This window comes from Engystomops pustulosus, chromosome 2 (assembly GCF_040894005.1).
Source record: "Engystomops pustulosus chromosome 2, aEngPut4.maternal, whole genome shotgun sequence".
In the NCBI taxonomy this organism is placed as follows: domain Eukaryota; kingdom Metazoa; phylum Chordata; class Amphibia; order Anura; family Leptodactylidae; genus Engystomops; species Engystomops pustulosus.
Genome location: NC_092412.1, coordinates 96,215,876 through 96,235,139, shown reverse-complemented (window position 1 = coordinate 96,235,139; position 19,264 = coordinate 96,215,876).

Genomic DNA, 19,264 nt, shown 5'->3' with positions numbered 1-19,264 from the left:
ATATCAACTGGAGCACGGGGGGTGTGCTGCTGGCTGAGGGGAACAGCGCTGCCCTATTATCTGCCGTCCAGGTGCTGCTGAGGGCAACTGCGGGGCACCACTTCTAGAGATGGAGCGCTCCCACACTCGGGAGATCAGCCCCGGGAAAGTTGTGTACCGGTCACGGCAGAGGTCAGGTGTGAGGGAATGCAGGGAGCAGCTGGAGGGATCTGCTAAGTGACTGTCACACACATGTCACTCATCCATCAAGGATCCTGAGAACATTGTAATGTATGGAGAAAGCTGCTCATCCCTAGTGCACCTCATCTCAGGCTCTAACCCAAATCACAGCACATGGGGGACATTTATATCAAGTATATAAGCTACAGACATCAACACTAATGTCACACATATGTGCAAAACTCCGGGGACGTAAGAAAAAGTCAAAGAAATGATAGATAGAGATAATGAGATACATGGGCAGATAGATGATGGAGGATTATTATAAATATATAGTGTGGGATAATATCTACATATCTGTATATAGATGATTGATTGATTGATTGATTGATTGATTGATAGATAGAATGTAATAAAATGTATTATCCAGACACTTGAAGGAAGTATCAGGAATAAAAGAAATAGCTACATAATTTATAGATAATATTTATACAGAGAGCGATATATATATATATATATATATATATATATATATATATATATATATATATATATATATATATATATGAGAGAGATGAATAGATAGAACATATTTCTAAAAAATATTTGTGGTAGATATTGATATGTAATGTAATAGATAATAGAGATTTCTGAAGATATAAAAGAGAAATAAATTCATAATCCATAGATGAATAACAGATGAAAATAACGATATCATAGATAGATAGATAGATAGATAGATAGATAGATAGATAGATAGATAGATAGATAATCGCGAAATAAAGATAGGGATCAGATAGACAGTAGTAATAGATGCTAGAGATACTAGAGAGATAGGTACAGATTTAATAGGTGGACAGATAGTAAAATTGGTACACATACATAGATACACCATTCATGCTCAAATATCAATTCCGTTTTCTCAGGCTTCCATGTATATATAATGTGAAGCTCCTAGTTTGGTATGATTTACACACTCCTATGATACAAAGTGTATACTCCTGAGTACTGGATCCGCTGGGGTTTACACTGGGAGTAGAGCAGACTGCAGACAATGCTGCTGACATCAATTGTTCACCTTTTGGATTTCATAGGCTGCAGTTTTCAGCTCACCAGACGGGCCAAATTCCTTCCAAATAGAAATAGCTGCCCCCCACCCCTTCGCCAACCGAGGCCGCCTACCTCTTCTCACAATAGAAGTCACTTCTCCACAACAGGTCGCAGCAATGATAAGAGACTCCCAGCTGCCTACTGCCTATCACCTGTAGGTGCAGGGCTTCTCAGGAGATCACCTTAGGACCAGAAGATAAAGGAAACCCTATTCATAGGATTGTGGGCTCTGTGCCTGGAACATGTAATAAACAAAAACAACAACTACAGGAAAATGCAATGAAAACGTGCATGTTCTTCTGCTGAGGACTACAATATTTAGCCCCAAAGTTCTCCACAGTACTGTGCGATGAGCTCCCTACTCTAAATGTATAGATGTCTACATGTCACAACCACAAGTTAGGAAAATGTCTTTATAAACATCTGTATGTGATGCTTAGTGCATTTGCTAGACATCTTCAGATTCTACTAGCTGCCTCAAGGTCAAGGAGAACCTTCTAGTTGTGGGTAGACTTTTTTCCAGCTCTGCAGTGGACAACTTGCCGGACTCATACAAGCTGCCTCTCTCCAAGTTTTTTCCTGCATATGAGGTCCCTACCCTGAACCTACCAAGCTGCCAAACATTAGCAGATGCAAACACTATGAGGGGGGCACAGCACCCACTCTCCAAAGAGTTTGATCGCCGTCTGCTGGTTAAAAGTGCTGACGACCTGGACCACAGAATACACAATTTAGATGGAAAAATGTGCAAAATGCATTAACCCTATGTACAAGTTCTAAATACATTGAACATGTAGTGTATTTAACATTATCTTACAAAAGAGAACGCATAGTACTGCAAATCCAAGAATACCATGTTAATCCTGTGATAATATTTTAGAAATCTCTGGACAATTGGAGAGGATTATATTGTATAATAAAACTATATCCATGATACCATGATAGAGTGTTCTGTATAGTTTGTGTATACTAAGAACGGAGGGAAGGAGGATTTGTCCACAGTCTCACCCTGTGAGCAATACTCACACATATAATTCAGATTTCACAGCTGACCTGCTCTGTAAACCTCAATCAGCTTCTAATTGAAGAGAAAACAAAATCTCGCTTCCCTACAGCAGAGCTAACGATTTAATCATTATATCAGACATTATAGCTTTTAATTAGCCTAATGCTGATACTGTATGGAGAGAGATCATTCAATACAGGTCTTGATGAATTCTCTAATTGGGTTAACAACGGGGAGACACGTCAATACTCAAGCTGTGTGGGAGCCCCTTGGATGGTGAATGAAAAGACATAGAGGGACAAGATAGCATCCACCTTGTAATCTGTTTCCTTCTCATCTCCAAGAATATCTGAGAACATGGGAAACAGGGATGACAAACTCCCAGATACTCTGAAAACTAAGACAGTTGTAATAAATTGCAACACTGGTTTGGACTATGCTAAAGAAACAACTTATAGTAGTGAAATCACACTATTTACAAACGGTAAAAATAATCAACTGAAGTATTACTAAGTGTCCTGGTCCCAATTTTATCGCATTTATCTATCTTAATATACGAAGAAAATAGAATACATGAATGTAATATAAAATTTGAATAAAATTAAATAATTGTAAATTGAGACAAGTTGCTACATTATTATGACTTCAGGTATCAGGTCATTTATATTCATGTGTTACTAAGTAAACTTGAAACTTGATATTTAACAAAATATTTTTGCTATTTTAGTTTGCACTTTCTAGTAAAATGATGGACGTGTCATAATATAGTAAAATACATTATTGAGATAATAAAGTCCTGCAATAATAAATGAAAGTCTCTATGGAAATAATGTAATTGTAAGAAACCCCAGTTTAGCTGAAATGTAGAAGGCGGCTCCTTGAAGAAAATTACTTAAGATGTCACACTTGTAACATATGATGCACAAGGTAATATTTTTCAGAAGAATATTTTTCGTGACAACAATACATTAGGATGGGAGCCATCGGTTACAATTAGATTAATGGCTCTCTATGTACTGGAAGTATAGGCTCTAGTGTTTTGGTAATGGGGGTGGGGGCTTTTTTTGTACAAGTTAAGTGTAGTATTTCATGTGTAACAAAAGATGATAAATCCAGGGAGATGGGTGCCACTCAGATATATGCTGCAGTAAATATTTCCCTTGTTCCTCATTAGACTAAATAGAAAAGTGATTATTCAGAAGTAGAAGACAAGTCACAAGGAATTATGCTACATCGTCCTCTCTACTTCCAGGCCAAGCCTGCTCTTGCAAATGACATTAAATGCACTGACTTCAAACAGTACAAACATGACATGGGGTTCACAGGAGAGGGAGCGGATCATCCCACTCCAATCTCTCCTCTCATCCAAATTACATCTACTCCTTTAATACAAGCAGATTAAAACATCACCCTGACACCAGTTCAAAACCATAGAAAAAACACGCCGATCCATATGCCATATGATGGAACTTGATGTTAATATATATATATATATATATATATATATACATATACACACACACATATATGTATATATATATATGATAATCCGATCAGAAAATTAAATGAAATAAATGAGAGGCTTTTAAACACACACACACACCCATATATATATATATATATATATATATATATATATATATATATATATATATATATATATATAGCTACATAAAATAAACGAAATAGATGAGTACAGCTTGCTGCTGTATGTAAACTCTATACTTTCTGTATCCGATATAAATATATAATTTCTAAACATATTTATTCGTATTGAAATAAAACACACATTTACGAGTTTTTATAATATATAGAATTAACAAATACAAATCGTTTGCTACAACATTCAATAACAACATTATATACTATAAATAATTACTGTGTAATCAGTAAATAATTAGTTGCCAGTGCTTTTTTACGTTTTGCGGTATATAAAGTAGTATAATTGGAATCCTTTGTAGGAGCAGTCGTGAGTCTCCATGCACCAGGCAGGTGCAGTTTTGAGATGCCAGGCTCCTGGTGATCCCCCTGACATACATCCCCCTAAAGAAGCTACTGCCGCTGTCACTTGTGAAATAAGAACATACTGGCAGCCTCGGTCCCTGCATTATCACCGGGATGTTAACGGGAGACACCAGCGGGTTACATGACAGTGTTGGCACCGTGATTTGTGCATCACCCAATTGTTATTCTCCTAAATAACAACTCTCCAGGATCTTCTAATTATTTATCATACGTGTATCACAAACCCCCACTAAGATCACCCCAGTAAGTGCAATGGAGAATAGTGTGCAATAAGTCTTCCCTAATTCCGTCCCTTACATATAAGTGAAAGCAGATCTCAATGGGTTCATTGACTTGCATTGCTATCGCTTTAAACAGCTGTTTACAAATATTGTCTTAGGCTTATTTGTCCAAATCAATATTTGCAGAGCCTGTTGATATAATATATATATATATATATATATATATATATATATATATATATATATATACATACACACAGTCTACAGTAATATATAATATACACAAATAAATAATAAGTACGCGGTGATACTATAGACTAATAATGAAGAGCGTCTTTATCTCTACTTATTGATTGATTGAAGGGTCTGGTCATCTTAATTAGTCAAAACGATCTTGTAATTTGACATCAAGGGTGTGGACCGTAAAGATTCACATTAATAATAATATGTCACCATGAGGTTACAAGAAATGACGGGGAGTTCATATCACAACGTCTCAGCAGGAATAACTACATCTCGGTTATATATGTTTATATGAACTATATAAAATTATAATAATTCTAATGATACCACTAAGAATAATAACAACAAAACTAATAATAATAATAATAGAACATGTGAAGTTTTAGCATTCTCATATATCACACGATGAAAAACAATCACGCTTTTCCCTACTAAGGCGTAAAGTTGCCCCTACAGCAGAGTGAAGACAATATCCCGAGGTCTGCACCCCAGCATGCTAAAGCTCCCATTCACTATCCATCACAACCACCACTATAAGGAGCTGGTTGTGGGTATTGACACCTCCCCTCATGCCCCCCTTTATGTAGCCTCCAAAAGCATTGCTTCACCCCACAACTCCCCCTTTACCCCAACGTGCACATGCATAGCTCTACAAGCCCTAAAACAGCACATAAAGAACCCATCAAGTTACAGTAGCACACATATTCATATAACACAGGGTAAGAAGTAATAGACTTACAGTACACCTCTTCCAGATCATCTTCCCCACCGCCAGCCAAGGACTTCATCTAGAGTACTGTCTATTTGATGATAACTGTATATATATATATATATATATATATATATATATATATATATATATATACAGCTATACAGTAGTATTTACCCATTTCCCTAGATGAGGTACCAGCCTAGGCAGAGCTCCCCAAGCGGAGTGCCCGGCTACACACATACACTGCAAGGCAGGGAGACAAGAAAATGAAATTTATTATTGATAGTAAAGACTTTGAAGACAATTTCAAGTTATTGTTTCTCTCTCTGGAAAAAGGAGGCCTTTTTTCCTAACATAATGAAACGTCTTTTGTGTGGCAGGGAACAATACCAAACAAGTAGTCTAATAAATAGCCACTTTTTTGTTCAGCCTCGACAGTGAATAGAATTGAGCAGTTGGTTTGAGAGCAGCTGGGACGCTGTAAGCTGGGAGGTGGAGCTCAGGCCCTCTCATGTCTATTCTCTGGATCTCAGGATCTCCCTCCTTCATTCCCTCTCTCTCTCCCTGTCTGTTCTCCTCTTCTCTCCTCATTCCCTGCTCTTCCTTTATACAAAGCAGCAGCTCTCCTGGATCTCCCTTCTCTCTGTCACTTTCCCCATCTTCTTTTTCTGCTGTATTCCTCTTTCTCTGATCTCTGGCTAGTCCTATTGTTTCCTTCCAGCCTTTCCCTTCACTCCCATGTATTTCCCTTTTCCCTTCCGTTTTCTCCACATCTTTTCCCTTTCTACCTCATTCGACCCTTTCTACACTTTCACATCACTTTCCCCTACATAGCAGTGTGCCTCCTCTTTTCTCTCTCATCCCTGCAGCTCCTTTATGCCTCGCACTTCTGCTTGTTTCTTTCCTGATTCTTGCAGTCGCGTTCCTCCTTGCCTTTCTTTCTACCTGTCTCTCACCATATCTATCCATCACAGACATATGCCCTCTTTTTCTTCTTTCTCACTCCTTTCTTATACTTGCAGATTCTTTGCCCCCATCTAACATTCAGCGCCAGTCATGTGCAATAACCCCTTGTGATCTGGATGTTATACACCAAGATGCTGAAATGATATAATGTACAGATTATATTAGTCTCTTGTTTGCTAGATTGCCCTGGGGTTCTGTCTCAGTAAACGCAATGCTGTGATCCTTTCTATTCACACAAGCAGCGTTAGGAGGTGCAGCAAGTAATCCACACAAAGCACCAGGTAACACTCCCAGGATTTCTGTAAGCAACCAAAAGCGAGCGCTGCTTTAAATTATAAGGAGAATAGCAAACTGCAGCTGTCTAGGAGAAATTTAATGCAGTCTATGTGTGAACTGTAACATAAGAATAACACGGTACATGAAATTATGATGGACTGAAGCCAGAAAAGATTTTTTGCTAGATTCCTAACCTCCACATCTATGCAGGGCATTGCTCTTCATTAGGTAGGAAAGTGAATATATGGTGGGAGAATTCATCCTAAGAAGACAGGAATTTAGGTAACACTGGACTTCTTCTTCTTTTGTTATTTAACAGAATAAGAAACATCAAGTATTATAGACAGGGCATTCACATGGTAGACTTACACCCATCTTCTCCTTGCCTTCTCTCCCTATATTTTTCGATGTCTGCCTACGATCGATCGATCTATCTATCTATCTTATTATTATTATTATTATCGAAAAATATTTCGAATACATGGTATTACTGTAGACATTTAATATTGCCAAACCGACTGCATAAATTATTTTTGCAGAAATTATTATCCATTGAGATGGTGATATGAGGTAGGGATAGTCCAGGAGAAGGAGGGGTAGTTGGGCATGGGAGTATTTGCCATGCATTGCATTGTGAGCTGGAAGCAGCTGTCGGTAAGCTGGCTTTGACAGTCTCTTCTAATAGTAGGTGTTTGGCTAAGTGCACAACACTCTGCAGATGCCAGCCTTTCATACACACAAATGTCCTGACAATGAATCCTATTTGACATTTTTGGGGTAAGCATGGCAAAGGCAGTTTCACAGGAGGGTATTTTTTCCACGTGATGTCCATATTTGCAATATTCATATAGTAGAGCTAATTTTAAACCCTTAAGGACACAGCATTTTTCCATTTTTGAGTTCTACCTCTACCTTCAAAAATCCATAACTTTCTTTATGAGGTCTTGTTTTCTGTGTAGAAAATTGTACTTCCTAGTGAGGTTTTTTTATATTAAATACTATGTACTGGAAAGCTGGAAAAACATTCCAAATTTGTGAAAAAATGAATTTGCACCAATTTTTTGTGGGATTTTTTTTATAGCTTTCACTATCTGCTCCAAATGACAGCTCCCCTTAATTCTTTCATTTGTTACAATCACAGGATACCAAATGTATATAGGTTTTATTATGTTTTAATATAAGATTTTCATAGCTACTATTTTGGTGAATATAGAACCTTTTGATCAATTTAATTCCAAATTTGACATTTGGGCGCTATTTTCCGTTACAGAGTTCACACAGTGGCTTTGTGTAAAGGATATTTGGTATTTGTATGATATATTTGCAAATATACTGGTAATGCATTCCAAATCTAAGATTCTCTTTACAGTTTTGGCCAGTGGTTTTGCAAAATATTATTCACCTGTTATGATAAAAATCTTTCGGGAAAATTAGACATACTGTAAAATACTTTATCTGATTTATGTAGATATTGCTAAAAATGTACAACGTTTGTCAGGTGAGATATGACCTATAGCAGTGATGGCTAACCTGTGGCACTGGTGCCAGAGGTGGCACTCGGAGCCCTTTCTGTGGGCACTCAGGCCATCACCAGAGATGACTCCAGGTATCTTCCTGCAGTCCCAGACAGCCCAGGACTTGCTGTGCACAGAGCTATTTTAAAGTGACCGCTCTACCTGGGACTATTTTCTGCTTTATTGGTGTCCTCAGGTGCTGGTATCAATGAAAACTGTTACAGAGAAGGGAGTATAAATCACAAATTACATTTCTGTGTTGGAACTTTGCGATAAATAAGCGGGTCTTTGTTGTATTTTGGGCACTCAGTCTCTAAAAGGTTAGCCATCACTGACCTATAGTGAGCTGTCATGATAATGAAAAATGATGGTAGCACTGCTACTCTATTAACAAAAAAACAGCAGTGTTGTAAAAATACATAGAATTGCAAGCCATAATGCACATACAGTCATGTTTCTGAAATTTAATGCTAATATTTTATCTATGTTTTCTTAGGCTATAGTTCAAACCTCTGTTCCTAACCTCTGGTAAAAAAAAGGCCAAAATGGCGCAGTGGTAAACGGCTACCGGTACATTGGATACATCTTTTCTCCCCTTTCCTGATTTACAGCCCCTCCTCACTACTACATGTAATATACAGCCCCCCTCAGTCAGTAATTTGTAAAATATACAGCCCCCTTCGGTCATTAATCCATGTAATATTCAGCACCCCAGCAGTAATCCATTTAATATATAGCCCCAGTCTCAGTCATTAAACCATGTAATATACACCCCCCCTCAGTCATTAATCCATGTTATTTCTGCCCCCCCCAGCAGTAATCAATGTAATATACAGCCCCCTTCAGTCAGTACTCCATGTAATACACAGCCCAATCTCAGTCATTAATCCATGTAATATACAGTCCCTCCAGCAGTAATCCATGTAATATGTACCCCACTAAAGCAGCAATCCATGTAATATACAGCCCTCTTGGTCAGTAATGCATATTATATAGAACCCACTCAGTCAGTAAGCCATGTAATATACAGCCCCCCTCAGTCAGTAATCCAGCAACCAGCACCCCCATTCAGTGATCAATGTAATATACAGCCCTAGTCCATTAGGCAGGATCCACCTTCAGTAACCTATTAGGTTGGATCCTTCGTTCACTAGTCCATTGGGCAAGGTCCCTCCTTCATTAATCCACTAGGCAACTCCCCCTGTAGTAATCCATTAGGCAACTCCCCCTTCAGTAGTCCATTAGGCAGCCCCCCTTCAGTAATCCATTAGGCAGGGCCCCCCTTAGTAGCTCCCCTTAGTAATCCATTATATAGGGTCGTCCTTCAGTAATCCATTAGGCAGGGCCCCCTTCAGCAATCCAGTAGTAATCAATAATTACCTCTGGCGCCCTTGTAGATGGCCAATACAACTTACTTTAATGTACGCAGCTGGATTACTTAGATACATAAAGCAAATCCATCCAATACTGTGCAGCTATGAGTTGTTGTGCAAATATGAAAAAGTTGTAGAAAAATGCACAAAAACAACCTGCACAAAAATGGGCAACTTTAAAAAAAAAAATAAAATTAGAAAAAGATAATTCTCTCTCAATGATTTTTATTTAACAGCTTGGAAACAGCAACAATATCAGTACTATAAGCACTTAGGACTTACACAGACATGGTTAACAAATATGATCTTGTACATTGTTGCACCTGATTTTAGATTACCATTGACATCCACAATTAATAACATATTTTAAGAAAACATTGGGAGGGGGAAGAGGGTCATTTATCATGTCTTTTATGTCAGAAAACTGCCACTCTGCCCGGAATTGCAACTTTTTGAGGTTTTCCGTATTCTATCCAGTAATCTATGTCAACCTCAGTACATTCGCTCCATTCAAAATCTGAGGGCAGCATGGTATTATAAAGCATTGAAAATTCTATTACTCCTGAATTCAATTAGCAATGTGTTGTAAATTATATTTATGTTCACATAAGATGCTAATAACGTCAATTAGACAGGTAATGTATATAGAACAATGTTATCTCGGGGATAATTACTTCTGAAATATTCCTCTGCAGTTAAGATACATTACATTTTTTTTCTTTTAAAGAAGAAAAATTTGTAACCAAATTCTTTAATCCTGGCATAGAAGATTTAGGATTGGGGTAGTAGCCAAAACACAATCAGATTATTATGTTGAAAAGAAAAAAGATCTCCTGCCACAAACGTTGGGTCTACATGTTTTAGTTGTCTCTGGCCATCAGTTTTTCTGCTTCAGCCAGACATAAATGAAAACATTTGCAGCAGATGCATCAATACAGCATATATAGACATAGTATAACAAAAAGAAAAGCATTGCATGTGCAAAAACTGACACCTGGCATTAAAACTAAGTTGTTCAAGGAGCAAAAATCAACTGTATCAAACAAGTTGTTTGCAAGGCATATAGCAGAAGATCAAAAATTATGCACATTTATGTAGTATGTGATTTTTAATAAACCGATGATAAATTGTTGGTTTCATTGAAAGTTTTGGAATTTGGGAGGAGGGGAGTAAAACATTAAAATGCAAAAGGGCTGTGGAATTTCTGCTGCAGCGGATTAATAACATCTCTACATGTATTGGTCTATTTAACTTTCTTGCAAGAAACAGTAAAACAACAAGAGCAAACAATGAAATAGAACACTAAGAACATGCATAGGCTGTATATGTGCAAAAAACACAAAAAACTTCCATCACAAAAAATTATATTAAATATGATCAAAATGCTTTATGAGCCCCAAACGTGAACAAATAGAAACTACAGGTCTTTATGCAAAACTTAAAGCTCTCATTGACAAAAAAAAAGGTCAAAAGTTATGACTTCTGGAAAACGATGATGGAAAAGGTTTTTTCCCAGAAGGATATGGTTAGTAAAATAAAGAAAACCTATACATTTGGTATGGCTGTGTGTGTAATAACCCAGAGTAAAAAGTTTTTTACGTTATTTAGGTTCCACTATAAAAATAATACATTTATAAAGATAAATATTCAACAGTAGGACTTATGAAACCCAAAATTGTGCTTTTAAAAACTAAATTTTGTCAAAACCCCATACAGCTATGGTGATCAGAAAATAAAAAAGTTATAGCTTCTAAAAACTGAAAAATACACAATATTAACTTGGAAAATGGGTGCCAAGATAAGGGGTTAACCATTCTTTAGGAAGGTGGGGGTTGAGAGTAATGTTGGCTATGTGAAGAGAAATTAACTTGCTAGTCACCTTACCCCAAGGAATTCTCTTATGAGAACCTGTCTTCTAAAGCTCTTTTCCTGGCTCCCCAACGTCCCCATAGAGAATACTGTACACATTGCCAAAGAGTTTTTTTTTTTTTACAGTAAAACTGTCTTTTTCCAAAAAAGACACATTGGATCAAACTTTACCTTTCTACTTGCAGAGCTTTGTCCCTATTGGAGTGGTCAGTGAAGAGTGGTCTCCCCCCTCCCCCTCGGGAAACTGCTCTGTCATGCACCAATTTCGAGCAAAAAAAACCCCTCCCATGTCCCCCATATCTCATACCCCCATCGCTTAACCCCTCAGGATGTCATACATATCTGCCCCACTCCTCACTGACCTCTCCCATGGGACTAGGGACACAGCTCTGCATACAGAAAGGTTAACTTTCATCTAACTTATTTTTTTTCGGAAAAAGTTTTACTATAAAAAACTCTTTGGCAATATGTACACTATTCTTTATGGGCCCAAGGGGGAGCCAGATGACAGGTTCCCTTTAACCCAGGTTAACAGTATCAGTGTCAGTAAGGAGGCGGTGTAGCTTGACTTTATACTACATCCGTAAAAGTAATTTTTTTAAAAAGAATGCTGACTAATCCCATGGATAGAGGTATAAGTGAAACATGTATAAAGACATCTAAAATTGACTGTTTGTGGTTTGTGTGTGTGGGAAGGGGGTGGTCACTGGTGACAAGTTCTCTTTAAGGCATTAAAAGTTAGAGAATGTCATTCTCCAGAACTCTAATCCATAGACAGTTTCTGGTATTATAGCTTAGTCAGAGTAGGTTAGTAGATTCCTTTTTTAAAATATTGACAAGAATAGCTGAGTTCACCTATGACAGGTCCATGGTTGCATGAAATTGGTTTGTACAGGATTAAAATGGGATTATTCAGAAAAATAAGATTGGTGGGATTTAATACCTGGCACTCGAAGTGGCAGCGGCAATTACAGTGAGCACTGCTATTAGATTTCAGCCCAGTGATATCATCATTCAGTCATACCGCCTTGTTGCTGTTTAGTCCCAATAAAGCATTTGGGTCTGAGCTGTAGAACTAAGCACAGTCATTATACATTGTACCTTGACCAAATATACAGGAAACATCTAACTTAAAGTGATTGGCCTCTGTACATTTCCGTACAATCTTTTCTGTTCTTTTTATAAGGTGTTGGGAGTAGGATATTATGTAATTTACCAGGTGCGCCCGGGCCCCGCCACTTTACCCATAAAGGGGCACCTACCATGAGGGTCACATGATCGCCCAAATTGGCCACAGTGTATTTGGGTCTGGGATCCGCGGGCCATATCCAACAGATATTCCCCGACTTCAGTCTATGGCAGAGCAAGGGAAGAATAAGTTCCCTGCTCTGCCATATACAATCATATGTATACAAAGATGGCCATCTTGGTGCACCTCGGATAGCCACTATCCTGACACCACAAGGGAAGGGAAGAAGGTCGGTGCGCATCAGGGGAACGATGAAAGGGGAGTACAATTTTATATAGTTATTATAGGGAGCTGTATATAGTTATTACAGGGGGTTGTATATAGTTATTATAGGGGGGTATATATAGTTATTATAGGAAGGCTGTATATAGTATTGTAGGGAGGCCGTATATAGTTATTACAGGGGGCTGTATATAATTATTGGGAGGCTGTATATAGTTATAGGGGGTCTGTATATAGTTATTACAGGGGGCTGTATATAGTTATTACAGAGGGCTGTATATAGTTATTATTGGGGGACTGTATAGAGTTATTATAGGGGGTGTATATAGTTATTATAGGGAGGCTGTATGAAGTTATTATATGGAGGCTGTATATAGTTATTATAGGGGGATTGTACATAGTTATTGTAGGGGACTGTATATAGTTATTACAAGGGGGTGTGAATAGTTATTATAGGAGGATGTGATCCTAACTGTCCATAACCAATCTACCTTCAAAGAACCTTATGATAGTATATTGGTCATGGACAGTGGATAGCCATGGACAGTCAGGGCCGGCGCTATGGGTAGGCAAAGTGGGCAATTGCCCATGGAGAACATGCAAACTCTTTGCAAAAGTTGACCAGTGCTGCAAGGCTGTAGTGCTAACAACTGAGCCTATAAAATTCTCCCAGAATTACAGTTTGTTTTACCATACTGAGCTTCTTGCTGACTGTGACTAGTCATAAAATAGTCATAAAATAGTTTTATTTTGGGGCCCCACTTTTAGTTTTGCCCAGGGCCCCACTTTGTCTAGAACCGGCCCTGTGGACAGTAGATTAATTATGGACAATCGTGCTCACATGCAGCCATTTTAAGGTAAAATCAATTTCTGAACCAGTGGCTTTACTTTACATTACTAAAAAGTGATACAGAACTATTAATGGATGTATATTGGTAAATTGCCTAATATCCTGCCCCCATACATTACAAAAAACATGAAGTAAAGTGTCCAACCTCTTTAATACTTATACAGCCCTAGCTCTAGTATACAGCAGTCTCTAAGAGAAGCACATTTTTAATGTAACATAATAGCTCTATTCCACCTTTCCCTATCCATCAATAGATTTATCTCAAAGTATATTTCTGTTAAACTATATGAACATGTTGTTATTTCAACTCTGAAACACTAATTCATTGTCTCCAGTTTATTCACAATGGGAAATTGTCAACATAATAGCTATGTTTTGTAAGGTAGCAGTAGACAGCAGCGATATTCAGGTAGCGGCTGCAGAGAACTACATATGCATCTCTCGCTTTGTTATTCTACACTAGCTAGTTAGCTTATTACACATTCAATCATATACAGGAGGCCATTTCATTCATTTAGTTTCCAGAAAATTGAAAAGCATTTCTAATAAAAAAAACATATGTATTGTAACCCTCCATCTGGAGGCTTAAAACATATGAAGAATATTTAAAGCCCACAGCTCAGATGTATAGATGTAATGTATAAGGATAGTAGGTTCTGTATGATCTGACATTGTGTAATTCCCTGTGAAGACATACTTTTTCATTAAGCTGTATATGTTATTCGTTAACAATAGGTCTATAGGCCGTCTACCAAATGGACTCATATTGCTAAACACAATGCCCCTTTATAATCATCTCGGACTGCACAGGATTCTTTTCTGCTATTTATGTTCATAGGTAAAAGACACAGAATAGATTGTAGGAAGATTTCTTTTTAGCTGAAGATTCTCTAAAATTAGCGAGTGATGAATATATCTCACCTCCTGCATTTCATAAATATTTACCTATTTATCAATTTAAATTATATATATATATATATATATATATATATATATATATATATATATATATATATATATATATATATATATATATGTGACAATTGGAGTTTCAAAATTTTTTGCTGTAATGGGACCAAGGATTTTCAATAAAGCTTCATTACAGACATCTTACAGTTTATCATTGCAGCCTGGGATTATAATAAAGCATCCAGAGACTTCACCAGAGGTCACAGTGTGCAGAGGGGTACGTCTGTAACTATGGGTTGTCTGTAAGTTGGGTGTCCTTAAGTAGGGGGACCGCATATATATATATATATATATATATATATATATATATATATATATATAGGCAGTCCCCAGGTTATGTACAAGATAGGGTCTGTAGGTTTGTTCTTAAGTTGAATTTGTATGTAAGTCGGAACTGTATATTTTATTATTGTAATCCCAACCAAATTTTTTTGGTCTCTGTGACAATTGGATTTTAAAAATGTTGGGTTGTCATAAGAACCAGGATTGATTATAAATTTACATTTAATGTAATACATTTAATAAGGTTATAGCTGATTATTGTAGCCTAGGACTAAAGTACAGTAAATTAACAATTACCAGAGGTCCGTTTGTAACTAGGGGTCGTCTGTAAGTCGGGTGTTCTTAAGTAGGGGACCGCCTGTATATATATATATATATATATATATATATATATATATATATACTGTATACAGGCAGTCCCCAGGTTACAGGTACAATCAGGTACAAGATAGGCTCTGTAGGTTTGTTTTTAAGTTGAATTTGTATGTAAGTCGGAACTGTATATTTTATAATTGTACATTATTTTGGTCTCTGGTCTCTGTGACAATTGGATTTTAAAAATGTTGGGTTGTCATAAGAACCAGGATTAGCAATAAAGCTTAAGTGCAGAAACCTGTGATAAATGTGATAGCTGTGTATTGTAGCCTAAGGCTAAAGTACAGTAAATTACCAACATCCAGAGTTCCGTTTGTAACTAGGGGGTCGTCTGTAAGTTGGGTGTTCTTAAGTAGGGGACTGCCTGTATATATATATATATATATATATATATATATATATATATATATATATTTGCTTCTATCTATTTAATATACAATTATGGGGAGAACAGTCTGAATTGCTATTTTCAGTACTTAACTAATTATATACTTAAATATATAGGTATAGGTAAACACAATAACACATTCTCTAATACACTGTTATTATCAGAAATACAACATTTCACAGATATAATATCAACCTGTCTCTATTAGTCCTGGTGTATACAATTTTGGCCCCAGGATCCGACCATAAATCTTCTGACTATGTTCAGGAAGGGAAGATTCTTCTCATGAATAGCTTCTTTTGTCTGCGCACTGCAGTGCACTCTGCATTTAGCCCCATCCCCCTGCCTTACAAAACCAGCTCACAGGCACTCCCTGCAAGCAAGCAGCTCAGAGTTTACTCTACATACTACAAATAATATAAGGCCTTTATCCGGGGCGGGAGGGGCACTCTGTGTGTGTTATAGCATCTCATAGCACAGAGGAATCATGAAGTGTCTGCTTAGAGAGTCCCCGCCCACACTCTGGAAATTTACGCTGACCATCACTGAGTGATAGGATCTAATACAACAATAAAACTGAGTAAAATGTAAAAGTAAATGTAAAGTAAGTGCTAAAAAATTAGCTTTATTGTAAAAACATCACTAGGGGATTTAAATATGAGAACTTTCTTTCATGGGCAAACCGCTTTAACCCCTTACCAACACATGACATAGTATTACATCGCGTGTCGGCTGCAGGTGAATGGAGATGGCATATCGGTAACACCCACAATCAGTGATAGCACCAATCGCGGGTGTTAACCTACCTCTCCATCGCTGCCGGCAAAGCTACCAGCAGCTTACAAAAGATGGTGCCGAAGATTGTTGCTCCCCATGACTTCTTCGGGGAAGGAGGGGGGGGAGGGCGATTGGTTGCCATGACAACCGAAGACTCGAGGATGTGTCATTTTAACCTATTCATTACAATGTGCACGTTCACACATTGATGGCAAAATATTATTTTTTTTGTACAGGAAGTTTTTCTAAATGTATGAAAATATTATAAAACCTATACAAATTTGGTATCCCCTTGATTACACCAACATAAAGAATAAAGTAGACATGTCATTTGGGGCACACAGTGAAAGCCGTAAAATCCAAGCCCACAAGAAAATGGCGCAAATGAGTTTTTTCACCAATTTCACTACAATTGGAATTTATAGTGCATGACATGGAATATTAAATACTGTCAATATGAAGTGCAATTTGTTATGCAGAAAACAAGCCCTCACCCAGCTCTTTACATGGAAAAATAAAAAAGTTATAGATTTTTGAAGGTGGGGAGTGAAAAATGAAAACGCAAAAACCAAAAAGGGCTTTATTGTTAAGGGGTTAATGTTACTGTCATATTGTCATTTATGGTGTTTTGCAGTTTTCTTTGACAATACATTTGTCTTTGTCTTTATTGATAAGTAAGTAGTAGTAAAGCAAGTAACAAAACTAATATTTAACCGCTTAGCGCTCAGTGCAGCGCTAGTACGGTGCCGAGCCAATGCCAGTTTAGCTCTGCACCGGAGCCGAGCCGACATTGAGAGTTCCTTTTAAAGAACAGAAAAAAGGGGCACTATCGGAAAGCCTTCACTTAGGTACTAGATAACTTTACATGACGTCCAGAGATGACATTTGTCATATATAGAAGCGTATAGGTGGTGCTCTGCGTTTAGCACAAGACAAGTCCTATAAAAAGTAGAAAGAACGGAAAACGCGACCACTCACCATTAAAAAGTCTTCTTTATTTCATCATCCGTTAAACCAAGTCCAATGGCACAGACCAGTCAGGGTAGAGGTGGGAGCAGGGGGTTAGACAAAGCGACAGCTGTTTTGCGCTGTTCAGCACTTTCTCTAGCCTCTATGGAGTGGCATCCACACCTGGTATTTAATCTAGCAGGTGAGACGTCACTTCCCAATAACCTGGCAACCAAGACGCTCTTGAGGAAGAGCGGAAGTGTATTGTATTCTTGGAAGGCACAGTATAAAACAACATGAATAATTGCATTAAAAGAGGAACAAGATATGTAAGTACAAATTAGAAGCACAGACTTTTAAGAGACGTACTAGTCATATTTACATTCTGGCTGAGAAGTATGTAACGGGACACACTCGAGAAAATATGCATCAATAAGTAAGTAACCAGGAGCAATACATTTATATGGGACTCATTTAAACAGTTGCACGGTGTTATTTATGACGGGCTTGAGGTACTTGAGGTACTTGAGGTACACTCAGAGTTGGTTCGACAAAACTAGAGAAATACTCCCAAATCATTTTTGTCATTAAGCCCCAGGAGACACAGGAGGTCCCTGTGACGGTCTCTGCCGTTAGGTGGTACCGGTACATGTGCGATATCTCCAAAGCGGAGTACTTGCGTGTTGCCTCCGTGTATTTTAGTTACATGCTCAATGTCGCCTTGTCTAACCCCTGCTCCCACCTCTACCCTGACTGGTCTGTGCCATTGGACTTGTTTTAACGGATGATGAAATAAAGAAGACTTTTTAACGGTGAGTGGCCGCGTTTTCCGTTCTTTCTACTTTCCTTTTGGGGGTCTCTGCCTACAGAACGGTCCCCCCCGATTCGAGGGGGCGGCGATCATTCCTATAGCAGTCCTGAGGTCTGATCAGGACCCCGGGGCTGTCTGCTGGCAGTGCCAGTAAGATGGCATCTGTGACCTCATCTTAAAGGCCATTGTCAGCCTAAGAATGTGCATAGGCTGGCACAGCTAATGCTCTCACCAGATGACACTCATCATATGATTGCTTGTTCATTTCCAATGGTAGAAATAATAAAAAAAAAATTAAAAAAACAATGCAATAAAAAATAAATTAGTAAATCAATTAATATGCCCATAAGCCCCATAACATATAAAGAGACATATAGGGGCAGATTTACTTACCCGGTCCATTCGCAATCCAGCGACGCGCTCTCTGCGGTGGATTCGGGTCCGTCCGGGATTCACTAAGGTACTTCCTCCGACGTCCACCAGGTGGCGCTGCTGCGCTGAAGTCCGCCGAGGCCTGCTAGAATGCACTGAAGTTCACCGGCCTATTCCTGGTGAAGGTAAGCGCGAGTCGCACGACACTTTTTTTTAAATGCGGCGGTTTTTCCGAATCCGTCGGGTTTTCGTTCGGCCACGCCCCCCGATCACGTACATGCCAGCGCGATGCACCACAATATGATCGCGTGCGCCAAAATCCCGGGGCAATACAGGGAAAATCGATGCAAATCGGAAATATTCGGGTAAAACGTCGGGAAAACGCGAATCGGGCCCTTAGTAAATGACCCCCACAATGCACAAAAAAGTCTAAATTATAACACAAACCCCACATATATAGTATCAATGCGTCTGTAACAACCCATAAAATAAAAGTAAATAATTATTGAACCCGCACAATGAATGCTGTAAAAAACTGTTAAAACCC